Source organism: Chiloscyllium plagiosum, unplaced genomic scaffold (assembly GCF_037043375.1).
Source record: "Chiloscyllium plagiosum isolate Xiang-an unplaced genomic scaffold, Cpla_swu_hap1 HiC_scaffold_43, whole genome shotgun sequence".
NCBI lineage: Eukaryota > Metazoa > Chordata > Chondrichthyes > Orectolobiformes > Hemiscylliidae > Chiloscyllium > Chiloscyllium plagiosum.
The window spans coordinates 8,535,062-8,549,351 of NW_028270181.1; the positions used below are offsets into that span (position 1 = coordinate 8,535,062).

General features: G+C 43.1%; 1 long non-coding RNA gene across 1 annotated transcript in view; it reads left to right on the plus strand.

Moving 5' to 3' along the window:
* Positions 1 to 7,881, plus strand: part of LOC148137433 (uncharacterized) — a 63,532-nt gene extending 55,651 nt beyond the window's left edge. Inside the window, exon 3 of the long non-coding RNA XR_015754252.1 lies at positions 7,749 to 7,881. This is a non-coding gene — a long non-coding RNA (uncharacterized LOC148137433). The remainder of the gene's footprint in view (positions 1 to 7,748) is intronic.
* The last annotated feature ends 6,409 nt before the right edge of the window (positions 7,882 to 14,290 follow it).

The following is a 14,290-nucleotide window of genomic DNA, read 5'->3' on the forward strand; positions in this document are numbered from 1 at the left end:
TTTTATTAATACTTTTCTGTTGTCTTGTCGAATTTTGCAATTTTGTTCTGAGGAAGGGTTACTGGACTCAAACGCTTCCTTCCACAGATGCTGCCAGACCTGCTGAGCTTTTCCAATGACTTCTGTTTTGCTTCTGATTTACAGCATCTGCAGTTATTTTGGTTTTAATTTTGTTTCCAGCTTAAAAATCTGTGCAAGATCTGATCCCAATCAAGTAAGGAGCAAATCATTTCTGACAAAGGCTGTGTATTATTGCAGGATGAAATATACCCAAACAAGTGTACAGCAGCTCCTTGGGTTGTCTGCTCACGGTGTTAGCATTGTAAGTACTTGATCTGTTCCAGCTGTTTGTGCTTCTATTAGCAAATTAGTAAATTTGTTCAGTTAAAGGAGTGGAACTAATGGAGAGTGGAAACCATTTTCCCTTTGGCATCTTGTGTCAACATCAACTATTCTCCGTTCCCAAGGCTGAATGCAGAATGAAGTTTCCCTTACAGCATCAAGCATATCACAATAATAACCTAAAGAAAACTACATAGGTGAGAGGGTGACATTTGAATGAAACAGATCAGGAATTGAAAGTCTAATAATCACCATGAAACCATTGTCAATTGTTGTCAAAACCTGGTGAGTTCGCTAAAGTCCTTCAGGGAAGGAAATCTGTTGTCCTCACTTAGTCTGGCTTACTTGTGATGCCAGATCCACACTAATGTGGTTCACTCTTTAATGCCCATTGAAATGGCCAGCAAGTTGCTAAAATGTCTCAGGTAAGGAGTTAAACTGGGCAAATGACCAGACATCGACCAACACAGCAGAAATGACAAATCAAATTAAAACCTTTACTCCCTGCAAAGATCTCCTTACAAATATCAGGGGATGGTGCCATCACCATTCAAGATATGTCTGGTTCCACTGGCAGGACAGAACCAGCAAAGCTGGTGGCACTGTGGTACACAGCTGGGAAGGAACTGACTTGGGAATTCTCAATATTGAGTCCAGACTCTATGATATCTCATGGTATGCATGGAAAAGTCAACCTCCTGATGATCACCACCTAATGCCTCTGCTTCTGTGAATCAATACTGTTCCATAGCGAACAGCACTTGAATGAGGCACTGAGCATCTTGACAGCATTGCTTCTGGCAGAATTGGTATGTGTCTTACGGGTGTAATTGCTCAGCAGGGTCTGTGGCAGCTGGTGAGGGAATCACCATGAGAGAAGAATCTAATTGATCTCATCCTCACCAACCTACCACAAATGAATGACAGTCTTGTAGGAGTGACCACTTGTAGGAGAGACTTCAGTCTTCACATTGAAGATACCCTTTTTAAACAGGATAGATTTTGATTAGACCTCGCAACTCAAAAGTGGGCATTTGTGAGACATTGTGGGTCATCATCATCAGTTTTGATGATTCCATTCCAAAACATGATACTTTTAATCATTTGGGTTTCCTGTTAGAGTGGATATGACAAATACAGCTCAGGTTTTACCATATCACCATGCTTTAGTGAATTCTCTCACAGGAAGAGGATTAACCTTGTGGCTATTTCTGAACTAGAGAAGAGTCACTTGCCTTGAAATGCTAACTCTGTTTCTGTCTCCACAGTTGTTGCCAGACTTTCTGAGTTTTACCAGCAATGTCTATTTTTATTGTCTGAAATTGGTTGCTGTTTCCCATGAATATCCCATGAATAAGATTGCAATCATTGAAGACCTGTGTTGTTTGCTACAGGATTTGGATCTGTTAAGTTAACAAATCTTTCAAAAAACATTTATTTTGTATGTCAAACCTCCTGGCCATGATGTACCATCAGTCAGTTCTCACCATCACTGGTTAACTGAATTAGCTTTACTTTTATATTTTCAAATTGATAAACAGCAAAAAAAAAAGAACTAACCATTTAGATTGCTCAAAATCTTTCTCTTTCATGTCTGGAATCCAAACAGTAGACAGACCAAACGCAAAGTAATGAATGAACACTGCTGAAAATTGCATTTACCAGGGAAATTACCAGTTATCCATAATACTTAAATACAACAACATGTCATGATGCAGTATAGGAGGGGCTAGTTGCTGAATCTCCGACTTCCTGATTCCACTTGGAACCCTGGTATGTAATTAGCTGCACAATGGATGAAAAAATGTCAATTCACCAATATATTAATTTCCTTATTGAAAAAAACTGGTTAAAGTATTGGCAGTGAAATAGAGGTGAAGTTCCATTCGGAGAATAAGTATTGAAAAATCTGTGAATCCAGAGCACAGGGTGCTGAATTGGAAATGCCCTGTGTGAGATAGAGAAGATTTGTAAACATAAGAGCTGCCCTGTGACCCAAGTACTTAATCATGTTTTTGTTGCTATTTGACCTTGTCATTGCTTTAAGTTTGAATTGGAGGGAGGGTGGAATCAGCTCTCAGCATTTTTACAGAATGATACTGAAAGCTGCAGTGAGTTAAATTGTTAAGCTCACTGCAAAATCACAATGCCACTTCATTAGACCAAGTATTGCTTTTGTGTTGTACTTGCAATGTAGTTGACTACCCAAGAATGGCTTAATGAAAGAGTATACGTTTATGAAGAACAGAAAGGCCTGTAAGAAAAAGAGTAACAGTGGAGGAATTGAAACCACATGTGGTTCGGGAAAGAAATAGGAGCAGATGTAGACCATTTGACAAGATCATGACTGATCTGTTTGTGTTTCGAACTTCACATTCCAGTTTATGCCCGATAACTTTTGATTCTCCTGTCTAACAAGAATTTATCTACCTCTATTTTAAAAATACCCTCAATGGCTTCACCTCTGAACCTTCTGAGGCAGAGGATTCCAGAGTCATACAGCTCCATGAAAGAAATCTCTCTCCTAAAAGGGCAACCCCTAATTTTAAAACCGTGCCCCCCAGTTCTGGACTGACCCACAAAAGGAAACATCATTATTGCATCCACCTTGTTAAGGCCATTCTTCAGAATCTTTTATGCTTCAGTCTTCACCCTCAGTCTTCTAAACAGCAGGAGAAACAAACTCAACCTTATACGATAGCCCACTCATTCCAGATGTCACTCTAGCACTATCCGCCATAACTACCTGGAAAACAAGACAGCTTCCTAAGTCAGAAAAACCCAAGGCAGCAGAAGTTTGTTGATATAGTTTTGACTAATGCTGGGAAAGATTATAATATGGTAATCTTGATTGTCACATGATAAATATCATATCAGATTTGAAGAGGGCAGTCATAAACCACAGGTTAAAGTATTGTTATTGTTGTATTAGCTGTCCCTGGATGACATCTACTCAGGGTGATGAGTTTCTGCTGTGGATCTTCATGTAACTGAATAGGGTGATGCTTAACCTACAGATCTTTGGGCACGTGAGATGGGCATCCCGTGAGGCCTTGGCACCCAGATCCAGAAGCTTTTTACTGCCCATTGTCATGCTTCATCATTGAGACGTGTGATTGATGCATGATGTACCTCAATGGGCAGTTGGTCATCATTTTAAATGATCAGTGGCAAGCTCCTCCCAGACATTCAAACCAATGTTGGTGTGGCTCCAGGAAAATCAAAGTGTTTTTGAAGCATTTTCTTTGCCCTTCCCTGGAATACTGGCCGTTTGAGCATTGCGGAAATAGGAACTGGCAGAGGAGAGAGTTGTGGTCATCCATTGACATTTTGCAGGGGTTTTACCTGAATGTTTGTGGAGTTGACTTAAAGAAGGGCACTACTGTTTGCTCAGTGGTCATCCCATTAAATCTGGGGTAAGTGGCAGAAGCTTTTCTGATAGAATTTCTCTCGTGCTCTTCTGTATCAATGACAGACTCTCCAAGTCTCATTGCGGTACAGGAGTGTAGTGCCTTCTATGTACTCTAGAACTTCTGTTGAGGGCTTTGTTGTCAAATCCTCACTATTGTAGTTTGTAGCAGGCTGAGCTAACCCAACAAAGATATCAAATGATCTTTATGCATCTGTTGACTATACGCAGATTCTTGATTAGATTCAACATCTTGGCCCACTGCCAGTCCACCATTGGAACAGAACTTGGCAATGGAACCTGGTAAAAGCCTACACATGATTTTCTTTAATGTGGGGATGTTGGGCTGCTGTCATGATCTTGATGGATGGGAGATCAGACTTGATCTACGATGACCAGGACCACCTTGTTGCTGCCTTCGCACTGTTGAAGCATGTGATCTTCTTTTGCTTGTTTTGCCATTGAAGAGTTTTTGCATTGGACATCGTGTGGCACCTTCCTCCCACTTTACTGCCCTGGGTGACACACTCAGGAGCAAGGAGCACTTGAAGGTATTGCTCAAATGTTTGGAGGAGTTTGCTAGCTGGCACATCCAGGGGAGGTGAATATATGAAAATATCTCTGAAAAGAAAAGGTAGGAATTGGTTGGAACAGGCAGTGAGAAATTACTGAGTTGGAAAATCTAAGAACCAATGGTGGAACTTCTTCAGAATATAACTGCAAGATTATATATCTCTGAACGGAAATATCTGAGAGGGATTAGGAATCTGCTATAGAAAGAATATTATTAAATTGGAAAGGGTGCAGAAAAGAATGACCAGGATTTTACCAGGGCTGGAGGGTTTGAGGTATAAGGAGAAGCTGGATAGGCTGGGTTTTCTTTTCACTGGAGTGTAGGAGGTTGAGGGGTGACCTTATAGAGGTTAAGAAAACTATGAGCGGCGTAAATAGCAAAGGTCTTTTCCCTAAGGTGGGGGAGTTCAAAACTAGAGGGCATAATTTTAAGGTGTGATGTGTGATGTCTACTGATGTCCCAGCCCACTAAAATCTGTCCTTTTCAACCGTCACAGCTCCTTATACTACACCTACAAGCATAGGAGCAGTATTCTTTCAGGAACAGGCAGATAGGTGTCAGAAACTTGTGTCCTGTGCTACAAGGACATTGTCAGATGTGAAGAGACACAATGCCTCATAGAGCAGGAGGCTGTCTTGGGCACATTGGTTTGTGAGAGATTTTCAGAACACATCATTGGCCTGAAAGTACTCAAAGACATACCACTGCTGGTCTACCTGAGAAGAGTTAGCAAGGATATCTCCATGTGTGCAGAGTTACTGATTTCCCCGCTTTGTGGTTATCTCAGAACAGAGTTCTGAAGAAAAATCATATCAAACTTGAAGCTTTAACTCTATGTCTCTCTCCACAGATGCTGCCGGACCTGCTCAGTTTCTCCAGCACTTCCTGCTTTTATTTTAGATTATCTTCTCCTTTATTGTTGCCTCGTTCAAGCCTAAATTTATCCGGATGGCTCCCTCCTTTACTGCTCTCCTTCTCTTACTCTTGATATCTTTCTATACTCACTCTTTGCCCTCATTATTATTTTTTGATTCATGCTTGTTGAACTTTATATTGCTACCAATCCTCATTTTTGGCCATCACTCTGACAAATAGTAGTCATGGAGTCATACAGCATGGAAACAGACCCTACGGTCCATGTCGACCCGGTTTCCCGAACTAAACTAGCCCCAATTGCTTGCATTTGGCCCATAATCCCTCTAACCACTTCCTATTCATGTGCTTGTCCAAATGACATTTAAACATTGTAACTGTACCTGCATCTACTACTTCCTCTGACATTTCATTCCATACTTGAACCACCCTCGGTGCGAAGACGTTGTCCCTCTGGTTCCTTTTAAACGACAGTCACTTTAAGAATAGCCCAGCCATACTCATTTCCTCAGTCAGAACACGTAGCCTGAAGCCATGGAGCCCTGTCCTTTGCTCAGTTCAGGCTATCTCTAGCCTGACAAATCGAAATGACAAAAAGATCTATCAAAAAAAAAATTAGACTGAAAGCAGATTCCGGCTCTGTTTAGATTTGTAATCTGATCTGTGTCAGAATGAACGTTTGGCTCAGGGCAAAATTACATCCAAATCTAATCAATGACTGCTGCATTCTGCAATGATACAAACATTTGTGTATAAACTCTGATGCTTAAACAAGATTTTGGAGAGTGTTGTTTACTATATAATAGTGTGGAGAATTTATCAATATATTTTTCAATTTTGAAGCCTCGTTTACAATTTAGAATTAACCAAGACTATTTAAAAGTCTGTTTCTTGAAGACAGGTAGATGTTTTGTCAATCAGAAAATAGGCCTTGGAAGGTTGGCTGTCATTCAGGTGAACCTCTGCCTCTGTCAAAAGTGTATTAAAAAAATACACTCATTGTGCTGTAATCCCACTGCATTGATGTGCAACTTTCCAGTCTTCTACCTGCCAGATAGAAACTGAACAGTGATGATTCCCAAGATGGAAACCAGAGCAGTTACCTAGCAACTCAAGCTTGTTGCTTGCTCCTCAGGATCTCCATCAGATACCAACCTCTCAAGGTCTGCTTCCTGGGCAGTAGCCAGGGGCAGCATGATGGCTCAGTGACTAGCACTGCTGCCTCACAGCGCCAGGGACATGGCTTCAGTTCTGCTGTTGGGCAACTGTCCGTGTGGAATTTGCACATTCTCCCTGTGTCTGTGTGGGCTTCCTCTGGGTGTTCCAGTTACCTCACACAGTCTAAAGACATGCAGGTTAGGTGGATTGGCTATGCTAAGTTGCCCATGATGTCCAGGGATGTTGAGGCTAGGCAGATTACCTGTGGGAAATGCAGGGTTACAGGGATAGGGTAGGGGGTGGGTATGGGTAGGGTTGAGGGGGGATGCTGTTCAGACGGTCAGTGTGGACTCAATGGGCCAAATGGCCTGGTTGCACATTGGAGGGATTCTATGATTCAACCACATGTACTTTAAATCTATGCTCTCTAGTAATTGACACCTCTAATAATGGGGATAAAACATTCTTATCGACCTTATCTATGTCCCTCAATATCTTGTTGACCACATTTTGGTCCCCCCTCAGCCTCTTTTGTTCTAACAACCTCAGCCTATCTAGTCTCTCTTCATTGCTGAGACTCTCTAGCCCAGGCACATGCTGATGAATCTCCTCTCCCCTCTCTCTCAAGAAATCACATCCCTCCTGTAGTGTAGCAATCAGAACAACACTGTGCAATAGATTGATGAGACAGTCTGTTCCAAATATAATATGATATGGGCCAGAGCCCTACTTGTATATAACTTTAATTTCCATATAACTTCAGGACGGCTGGGGTTAGAGGGTTAAGGCTGAGGTGTGTGGTACTCTCTCGGTTGCAATTTTCTCATGATCTCTCATTCGTGTTACCAAAGTAGAAAGTGGTGAAAAAAAAAATCCTTTCAGCTCTGATGCAGTCACCACGAAGACTGTTAAATGGCACACAGAGTTTATAACACCCTCTTTAAATTCCCTCTTTGCAATTAATGGGGATATCTGTGTCTTCTGGATTGGAAAATAAAATATTGACACAAGGCAGGTTGTACTGACTTATACTGGTCATAACTAACAAAAACATATATAATGCATGCAATGTTCATGGAGTTGGTGTAACACTTGTAGAAGAGTAGGACACTATTCAGAGTTAGTGTACTGCACTGTAGGAATTAGTCTGTCTCAAACATTTGTCCAGTGTTAGAGCAGAGGATTTCATTTGTGCATTATCAGCCTCACTTTAATACCTCTCAAAAGCCATCACGAAGCAACAAATTTTAATTCCATTGCTCATTGCTTCATTTGAAGGGAGAAATGAAGGGACCACTGCATTAACTTGTGTTAACCTTTAAATCTATTGGTTTGTGCCTCTTACCTGCAGCTATGAAAAATGCTGAAATATCTTTTCATTTTTAATGTCAGGAACTCCCAGCTGTAAACAGTGCTGATGTTTCATCCAAACCTAAGAGCTCCAGATCATGGCCACTACGTTCCCTTGATGTCTTTCGTGGATAAGATATTTCACTTTGTTTGACTTGTACATTGTGGGTTAAAATTAAGCTTGTTATATCATGTGCCATATCATTTACAAGCCACTCAGTTCATCAGAAAGAAATGGAATGTAAAAATGTAAAATCATTCATTGAATATCAAATATATGCAAAATACAATGTTTTAATCAATTAAAAATATTTTTCACAATGCTGTGGAAAGACTTGCATTAGCAAAGTGACTTTCATGAATACCAGACGTCTCGGAAGGCATTGGAGAATGTAATACAGGAAATGCAGCATGCAATTTACCCATAGGAATCTCCCAGAAACAATAACAGGATCATGACCAGATAATCTGCTTTTGTGATGTTGAATGAGGGATAATGTCAGCCAGAGCACTGGCGATAAGTCTTCTTTGAAATAGTGCTGTCAGATCTTTAGGTCCACATACAGAGGGTTGAGTGTTTCCATCAAAAAGACAGTAACTCTGACAGCTCAGCACTCTCTCTGTACTGTAATTGAGAGGCAGCCTTGAGTTTTCTGTTCCAGTTCTGCAGCACAGGCTTCCTGTTCAGAATTGAGAGTGCTGCCAACGGGACCATCACTAACTTGCAGTGAACAGTACAGGGGAACATCGATTATCCGAACAAGATGGGCGGGCACTAGAGTCATAGAGATGTACAGCGTGGAAACAGACTCTTCAGTCCAACCTGTCCATGCCGACCAGATATCCCAATGCAATCTAGTCCCACCTGCCAGCACCCGGCCCATGTCCCTCCAAACCCTTCCTATTCATAGACCCATGCAAATCCCTCTTAAATGTTGCAATTGTACTAGCCTCCATCACTTCCTCTGGCAGCTCATTCCATACATGTACGTGAAAAGGTTGCCCCTTAGGTCTCTTTTATATCTTTCCCCTTTCACCCTAAACCTATGCCCTCTAGTTCTGGACTCCCCGACACCAGGGAAAAGACTTTGCCTATTTATCCTATCCATGCCCCTCATAATTTTGTAAATCTTATAAGGTCACCCCTCAGCCTCTGAAACTCCAGGGAAAACAGCCCCAGCCTGTTCAGCAACTCCCTATAGCTCAAATTCTCTAACCCTGGCAACATCCTTGTAAATCTTTTCTGAACCCTTTCAAGTTTCACATCTTTGCGATAGGAAGGAGACCAGAATTGCATGCAATATTCCAACAGTGGCCTATCCAATGTCCTGTACAGCCGCAACATGACCTCCCAACTCCTGTACTCAGTACTCTGACCAATAAAGGACAGCATACCAAACGCCTTCTTCACGATCCTGTCTACCTGCGACTCCACTTTCAAGGAGCTATAAACCTGCACTCCAAGGTCTCTTTGTTCAGCAACACTCCCTAGGACCTTACCATTAAGTGTATAAGTCCTGCTAAGATTTGCTTTCCCAAAATGCAGCACCTCGCATTTATCTGAATTGAACTCCATCTGCCACTTCTCAGCCCATTGGCCCATCTGGTCCAGATCCTGTTGTAATGTGAGATAACCTTTGCTGCCCAATGCACCACCAGATTTGGTGTCATCTGCAAACTTACTAACTGTACCTCTTATGCTCGCATCCAAATCATTAATGTAAATGACAAAAAGTAGAGGGCCCAGCACCAATCCTTGTGGCACTCCACTGGTCACAGGCCTCCAGTCTGAAAAACAACCCTCCACCACCACCCTCTGTCTTGTACCTTTGAGCCAGTTCTGTATCCAAATGGCTAGTTCTCCCTGTATTCCATGAGATCTAACCTTGCTAATCAGCCTCCCATGGGGAACCTTGTCGATTTCATTCGGATAATCAATTATTCGGTTAATTGATTAAATGCCTTTCCTCTGGAGCTCTGAGTTTTTAAAGTCTGCTCCCTGTTCAGGAGACTGCTGCAGCACACAGCGCGCGAGGCCCCGCCCCTGACCCCCACTCCCAATATAGTCCAATGCCACCCCCAACACCAGCCCCCGCCCCCAACAACTCCCACCCCAATTCCATTCAAAACCACCCCCACGTCCCCAACACCAAACCCAACACCCCTCTGCCTCCAACCCTGTCCAACACCACCTCACCGCCCCTGCCCGCATCCAACACCGACTCCCCCCCCCAACAACCCCCACCCCCAACCCCAACTCTGTCCAACACCACTCCCGCCTGCCCCCCAATCCCGTACACACTCGCCCCCTCTCCGGGGCAGCTGGACTGGACACCAACAACAAGACTGCTGCAGTTGCGTTTGTGGGCTAAGTCTCCAAATAGTGCACACGCACAACCTTTTACTGCAACGTTTTTGACAGGTTCCTCCTCTGCCCGGTACAGGACAATGTTGGAGAGATTATGTGGGGAAGTGGGATTTAGGGTACACCCCTTTGTAGAACTCCAGGCAAAGTGTGGGGAGAGAGAGAGGGAGAGAGGTCAGTCATTTGGAAATGGTGCCTGTTTAATCATTGTAAGCAAAAGATGCGACCCCCGTTGAAACACAGTCTTTGATATAATGTTTCAGTCGGGACCTTGAGATCTCCTTTGGATAATCCGATTTTCGGATAATTGGTATTCGGATAATTGAGGTTCATCTGTATATACTTTTTACAACCTGAGGATAAAGTCATACTCTACAGAAGAGACCCTTCAGCCCATTGAGTCTGCAAAATCAAAATCTAATACTACTTACACTAGTCCTACTTTCTCACCTCAGGCCCATAGCCTTGAATGTGGTAACACTTAAAGTGCCCATCCAAGTACTTTTCAAAAGTTGTGAGGTTTCCTGTCTCAACCACACTCCCAGGCTGTGCCTTCCAGAACCCCACCACCCTCTGGGTGAAAAGGTTTTTCCTCAAATCCCCTCTCAATCTCCTTCCTCTCGCTATGAAATTATGCCCCTTCGTCACTAATCATTTGACTAAGGCAAACAGCTGCTTTCTATTCACCCTGTCCATGCCCTTCATAATCTTATCCACTTCTATTAGGTCCCCCTTCAACCCTCTCTGCTCCAAAGAAAATAACCTGAGCTTATCCAGTCTCTCTTCATTGCTGAAATGCTCCATCCCAGGCAACCTCCTGGTGAATCTCCTCTGCACTCCCTCCAATGCAATCACATCCTTCCTATAGTGCAGTGACCAGAACTACTGTGTAACTCTCTCCCTTCTTTATGTCTGTCTCTGTGAGAAAGTGCCTGAATTTTTAGGCGGGGGATGACAGGGGTTTGTTTGGTGGTGGTATGCTGTTTCCATTAGGGTCCTCAGGGGTATTTTCAGGGGTTTGATAAGAGTGACATGTTGCAGCAATCTCCCAGAATGGTTAATATTGGCATCAGCTCCTGAGAGCATTGTATCTTTGCTGTTTATTATCTATAGTAATGATTTGGATGAAAGTGTACAAGGCATGATAATTAAGCTTGCAGATAACACTAAAATAGGAGACGGTGAGGAAGGTTATCAGAAATTGCAGCAAAACCTTGATCAGTTGGGAAAGTGGGCCAAGAAATGGCAAATGGAATTTAATATAGATAAGTGTGAGATCTTGCATTTTGGAAAGACAAATCAAGGTTAAAGTTTCATGGTGGAAAAGATAATCTCTCATGGCTGAGAGATAAATAGGTGAGTGGGGATGGGGGTGGGGGTGATCTCTCAGCCCCCATCCCCCCCCCCTCCCCCACATTCCTGATGAAGGACTTATGCCCGAAACATCGACTCTCCTGCTCTTCGGACGCTGGCTGACTTGCTGAGCTTTTCCAGTGCCACACTTTCTGACTCTGATCTCTCCAGTGTCTGCAGTTCTCATTTTCTGTCAGGGGTTTCATGGTAGGGCCTTAAGGAGTGCAGTGGAACAAAGTGACCTTGGAGTTTTCAGGTGCACAGTTCTTTGAAAGCAGAGTCACAGATGGACAAGGCAGTGAAGAAGGCTTTTGGCACACTAGTCTTCATCAGTCAGGGCATTGAGTATAGAGGTTGGGAAGTTATGTTGCAGTTGTATACAATGTTGCTGAGGCTGCACTTGGAGTACTGTGTTCAGTTTTGGTCACCTTACTATAGGAAGGATGTTATTAAACTGGAAAGAGTGCAGAAGAAATTTACAAGGATATTGCCAGGACTCAATGGTCTGAGTTATAGGGAGAGGTTGGACAAGCTGGAATTTTATCTTCAGAGCATAGGAGATGGAGAGGGGATCTTAAAGAAGTATGTAAGATCATGAGAGGCATGGATAGGGTGAATGCACTCAGACTTTTTCCCAGGGTTGAGGATTCGAGGACTAGAGGACATCAGTTTAGGGGTTAGACGGGAAAGAATAAAAGGGAACCTGAGGGGCAGCTTTTTCACACAGAGGGTGGTACGCATATGGAATGAGCTGCAGCAGAAAAGGTTGAGGTACGTATATTAACAACATTTAAAAGGCATTTGGACAAATACATAGATAGGAAAGATTTAGAAGGATATGGACCAAGTGCAGGGAAATGGGGTTAGCGTTGATGGACATTTTGGTCGGCATGGAACAGTTTGGGCCAAAAGACCTGACTCTGTGCAGTAGGACTCAATGACTCTATCTCCTATTTGAGCTCTCAGAGAACCGAGATTGCATGACCCAGCTGGAATCTAATCTGTGGAAAGTAAAAGATGCAAAATGCAGTGTGTCTGGATATCCACTGGACCCCAGGACCAGCCTCCAGGATGTAAAGCCATTTAATAACAATGGTAGAATGAATTGTCTCCTGAAATGGCTAAATGTGGTTGCTTAGTTACAGGATGCACAGAAAAAAAATACCATTTTTGGAGTGACTAAGAACAGAATTTTTCAGGTTTTTTCAGAAGTCATATTCTATTTATTCCTTGCTGTTTTTAAAAAATGATTAAAGTACAATCTGGCTTGAGTGGTTTTTAATCTGATTTTTATATTATGCATATTCTATGCTACCAGACCCCAGGATGTTGGACCACTTGCTGTTATTGCTGGCATATGGTAATTAGGTAGATGCCCATGGCTTGTAATAGTAACAAGATGATTTCTGTACATAACAGAAGAGTAAATGTTTGCATTCAGGAAATTACTTTGAAGATTCTTTTTTTTATGTCCAGTTAGATTCAGAGGAACTATTATTCTGACTAAGCAAATACAAAGGGTAAGATTTCCCCACTGTTCATTTTGATGTCGGGGCGTGCATGTTAAGTAGCAACTATGCATCACCTCCCCCCCCCGCAAGAAAAATTGCTCAATCAACTCATGAAGAGTGACAAACAAGCCAACATGAGGTTTTTTCAGAAGTCATTAGCATCAAGATATGTTTAATTATCCTATTCAGGCATCACATGATATCCACCTCTGGAGCAGGTGGGACTTGAACCTAGAGCCTCTTGGTTCAGAGGTAGGGGCACTACCACTGCACCACAAAAGCTCCAGTCACTAGCCTCAGCGCTAGCCTACTGGATCACCAGAAGCTGCTGGCCAATCGAGGAGGGATCCAATGGCAAGGAGAAGCAGAAGAAAGGGAAGGGGTGGGTTTCACAGTTGACCCCTATACTCTGTCTCATCTGCGCCTCCAGTTCCCCCCAAAGTAGAGTGATTGGTGGCCTCCCCACCTAACCCAGGAGGCCAGTAATCAAATGGGAAGCTAGTAATCGGGGAAGTAGAGGGTTGAGTGGTCAGTAATTTACCAGTTTTGGGGCCTGAGTAGATCAATTGGTGGCAGTCAAGAGGGTCACATATGGACTTTCTCGCCTAGAATCTAGTGAGTGAAATGGTGAGAGGGGGTTGAATGTCTCACCAGGAGCAAACTCGCACAATCTTTAACCCTTCTTGTCATCCCTCTCATGGTGTGGGGTGGGTGGGGAGGAGGGTGTAAGATCATGCCTACAGTACCAAGAAGTATGGGCAGCCCAACTGAAGGTCAATGAAAAAGGGGGTGACATAGCTGAATCAATGGTGAGTGCTGCTGTCAATGGATCGAGAGTGTGGTGCTGGAAAAACACAGCAGGTCAGGCAGCATCTGAGGAGCAGGAATTTCTGATGAAGGGCTTTTGCCTGAAATGTCGATTCTCCTGCTCCTCAGATGCCGCATGACCAGCTTTGCTTTTCCAGTGCCACACTCTCGACTCTGATCTCCAGCATCTGCAGTCCTCACTTTCTCCTTGCTGTCAATGGATGCCTGGGGTTCTTAAGAAAGTAAAGCCTGTGTTCAACTAGCACCTGATTATGCCTTTCCTTCTGATTTCAAAGCTGGGTGGGAGGGTGGGCTGTGAGGAGGATGTAGAGAAGCTTCAGTGTGATTAGGACAAGTTAAATAAGTTCATGGCAGATGCGTTATACTGTAGATAACTGTGATATTAACATGCAAGTACACGAGGTGTAAATATCTTGCTGCTGACTTAATTATCTAGCTTCATTGTTTTTGGATAAAATGGTAGTTTCAATGTAACTAGTTTGGTGTATTCTGTAAGGGTTCCCTGGATTTGCCTCAGTTGTGGTCAG